Raw genomic sequence first — 5,000 nt, forward strand, 5'->3', positions numbered from 1 at the left:
CCTAACCTATAATTCTTTTCTTGTTTGACCTACATGATATTTGTCATATTTACTACAAGGTATTTCATATACACAGCTTGTAGAATTGTTAGGGGAATTCTTTATGAGAAGATTTTTTAGAGTTCTGTTGTTCTTGATGTGACAAATATTATGTAGGTCAAACAGGAAAAGAATTAGAGATTAGGATTAAACAGCATAAAAAAGGGCCAATAATCTAGTGCAATTTTTAAACATGTTTGTGAATTTGACCATCCTATTGACTGGAAAAATGTTTCAAAAATTATACAATGTAAGAATAACACAGAAAGAAATATCATAGAGTCAGGAATTATCAAATGCAATTATGACCAACTCATTAATAATAATTTAGGATTATATCAATTAGATCCATATATTGCCATTAATATAAATAGTATATATTTTTAAAGTTAATGTAATAATGATCTGCTTTCATGACCTCGCCGAGTGACCCAGCCTGAGCTTTCAGGCTTCGGAGAGGAGGGTAAATTGTCTTTTGTCCTATTTATACTCTGTATCTCCATTTTTTTTTTCTCATTTTTCTGTACTCCTTGATAGTGAATATATCACGAAAGCGCTCGGACTCCGTGTGTCTTTCCTTTTCCTAGTGGACTCTGCATATTTGTGATTCACGTTTGACTAGTGAAATATGTGCATATATATATATACATATATATATATATATATATATATATATATATACATATATATATATATACATATATATATATACATATATATATACATATATATATATACATATATATACATATATATATACACATATATATATACATATATGAATTATGTGTAAATGTTGGAGCTCTCTGGCCAAATAAAGGAATAACATGTACCTTTAGAAGTGAAAAGGATTCTTTTGAATACTGTCTTGTCTCCTACCCTAACATACGGTTCAGGAAGTTGGGTAATGACAAAAGTAGACATAAGCAGGATTCAGGCAGCGAAAATGAGACCTTTAAGAGCAATAGTTGGAATGACGAGGAGAGATAACCTTAAAAACGGAGATATAAGGAAACGCAGTGTCGTCTGTTCCATGCGAAGCAAAATAGATGCTGCCCAGTTAAGACGGTTAGGACATTTAGAAAAAATGAACGAAGAAATAATTGCAAAGAGATGCTGGGAGTGGATGCCGGACGGAAGAAGGCTAAGAGAAAGATAAAAAAAATAGATGGAAAAAAGATGTTGAAAAATCCCTCAGCGGACATGACTTGCCCAACATCGAGACTCTGAGGAAGAAGGGGACTTCCATGATAGAGCCAAATGGAGGAACATGCTGGGTCCAATGACAGGCATAACGCTTACCACTGAGAGCTGAAGTAAGATATATATATACTGTATATATATATATACATATATATATATATATATATACATATATATATATGTATATATAAATATATGAATATATATATATATATACATATATATATATATACATATATATGTATATATATACACATATATATATACATATGTATATATATATATATATATATATATGTATGTATGTATGTATATATACATATATATATATGTATATATATACATATACATACATATATATATATATATATATGTATGTATGTATGTATGTATGTATGTATGTATGTATGTATGTATGTATGTATGTATGTATGTATGTATGTATGTATATACTGGTAAGAATGACTATTCCGGAGTGATATTGCCCAATGAGGCGAAATTAAATGTATCGTTATTGATATGACCAATGAATGGAATATTACTCGTCAATGGTTTTTATTTGAAAAGCGTGGAGGGAAATTCTCTGGTAAAAGACATATCTGAGTTTTTTCGGGTCATTCTCGTACGCGAATGACCTGTGCGACGACACTTGATACAATTGGTTGGAAATGCGACAACACGAGTACTCCAGCTTCTCCGGTGAATTTGAAGACGACGACGAGAACATGGAAACTTCAGGCGCTTCAAGAGGATTGGACAAGGATTTTGACCGGCGAGTCAGAGCTTTCTTAAGCGTCTGCACCATTACGGAGCTTATGGTCCTCCTGGGATTCTTCAAAGACAGGATTGGACAGCTCCTAGAAGAAAGAACTAAGAAGGAGGACAAAAGACAAACAGACGTAAGCATCTTGCGGAGCCTATCCATCATCGGAATCGTATTGGATGAGATGAAAAGGTCCGCGATGCACTCAAAAAAACGTAAATTCTGCTCCTTAAGAGAGGAAGTCTTACAAACAACCAAGAAACTGAAAAAATCAGTCAATTTTGACTCAAAAATGATGTGGAAGAAAGTCCGCTTCCTCGGCAAAGGCGGATTTGCTTCCGTCACGCTCGTAGAGGATGCCACTTCTGGTTTCCTCTGTGCCAAAAAATCCATCGGGATTTACAACCTCGACCGACAGCTAGAAGAGATCAAGATTCATCGTAAATTACAACATGAAAACATCGTAGCCTTCCTAGGCGAGGAAAATGATTCGGAAAACCTTTACGTTTTCCTTGAATATGCCAACGGCGGTACTTTGGAGGACAGAATCGGCTCTAAAGGAGTATCGGAAAGGAGGTCGAAACTATACTTCAGCCAGCTGATCCAAGGGGTCAAATATCTACACTCCCAAAACATCGTCCACAGAGACATAAAACCTGAAAATCTTTTCTTGACCAAAGACGACGACCTTAAGATTGGAGACTTCGGGATAGCCGGCGAGTTCGTCAAGGGCGAGTTCCTGACTAAAATCTGCGGGACTTCAGCCTACATCGCCCCCGAAGTCTTCACTGGTCAATACTTGGGAGAGCCCAACGACATCTGGGCGTGCGGAATCGTGCTATTCAGACTCGTGACCGGTCAAAATCCTTGGAAAATCTCTCAAACCAACAAAGACATTAACTTTGGAGTCTGGTCCTATTCGACCGAAGAAATGAGACTCCAAAAACCGTGGAAATCGATCTCAAGAAAAGTTTTCCGTCTAATCAAAAGCATCCTTGTCCCTAATCCTGAGCAAAGAGCAACTCTCAGTGACATTGAGCAAAACGACTGGTTTCTTGGTTGATGTAAGAAGTTCTTTGAAAAACAAAAAATAGCTACAATAAACTCAAAATGAGTATATTTAAACTTATCAAATCACTGCCTGATAAAATAGGCTTGTCTTTACTAATAGTCCTCAAATAACGGGGTTTCCCCTCAGCTGAATAAAATAATCCGGCCACAGCTAGAAAAGTATATGAAAAATATTCAGTTATATACATACATATGCATACACACACACACACACATATATATATATATTTATATATATATATACATATATATATATATATATACATACATATGTATATACATGTACATACATATATATATATATATATATATATATATATATATATATATATATGTATATGTATATGTATATGTATATGTACAGTATATGTACATATATTGTATATGTATACATACATACATATATATATATGTATACACACACACACACATAATTCTTTCTTTGTATCTGCACTGAATATGTAATTATACGAAAGCGCTGTAATGCGTTAATTTACTTTTCCTAGTGGTTACTTACGCATTTGTGAACACACGCTCCTAGTGTTTTTATTGCATATATATTATATATATATATATATATATATATATATATATATATATATATATATCTATATATATATATATATATATGTATTTATATATATTTATATATATATATGTATGTGTGTATATATGTATATATATGTACATATGTATATATATATATATATATACATGTAGATATGTATATATATGTACATATATATATATACATATATATTTATATATATATATATATATATATATATATGTATATATGTATATATATGTACATATATATATACATATATATTTTTATATATATATATATATATATATATATGTATATATATATATGCAATACAGTACTCATGAATATATATTCATGCGTGCAGAATTTCTGCACAAGTCAGTAGTTGAGCTTATATTATGATACGAATTGGAGAGTGGTTTGATATTTGTCACCATAGTTGTTCAACGTGTCCTTGGATGTGGTATTACGGTAACACGGGAAGTTAATGCGATGGTAATGGGGGTTGATTGAGGGACGAATGGGAGGGGATCCATTAGTTTGAAAATGACACTGTTCTTGCGGCTAAGCCCGGGGACTGTCTATTGCTGAATTTGAATAAAGAAAGCTTAAAGTAAATGTGGGCAAAGGTGAGATGATGGAATGTAAAAAGGAAGAGCGTAACAGTGAGTTAGAGTTAAGTTTAAAGGGGAAAAACTAGAAGTGGTGGAGAGTTTAAAGTATTCAAGGTCACATGTAGTAGGGAATGAAGGAGTGGGGATTGAGTTAGAATATAGAGTAATGGAAGCAAAGAGGTGTCTTGGAGGAATGCAAACCATCATACCCATAAGTAATAGGTTTTTATGGATGAATATAAAGAGATTAAATTTCTAAGAAGTATTGTGGTGTGTTAGTTCTTCCCTTCCATGAAAATCTTGTAAGACTTCCTCGCATCCTTAAGGAGTTTAATATTAATGTTATTTTCAAAAACAGTACCATCAAAGAACTCCTTATTAAAAATTCCCCTTGTCATAATGTAGCACTGTTTTTATGCTGTTTAATCCTAACCCCTAATTCTTTTCCTGTTTGACCTACATAATATTTGTCACATTTACTACAAGGTATTTCATATACACAGCTTGTAGAATTGTTAGGGGAATTCTTTATGAGAGGAGTTTTTAGAGTTCTGTTGTTCTTAATGTGACAAATATTATGTAGGTCAAACAGGAAAAGAATTAGAGGTTAGGAATTAAACAGCATAAAAACAGCATAAAAAAAGGGCCAAGAATCTAGTGCACTTTTTAAACATGTTTGTGAATTTGACCATCCTATTGACTGTAAAAATGCTTTTAAAAATTATACAATGTAAGAATATAACAGAAAGAAATATCATAG

The sequence above is a fragment of the Oratosquilla oratoria genome, chromosome 20 (assembly GCF_046742065.1).
Source record: "Oratosquilla oratoria isolate Oo_2021 chromosome 20, ASM4674206v1, whole genome shotgun sequence".
Classification (NCBI taxonomy): Eukaryota; Metazoa; Arthropoda; class Malacostraca; order Stomatopoda; family Squillidae; genus Oratosquilla; species Oratosquilla oratoria.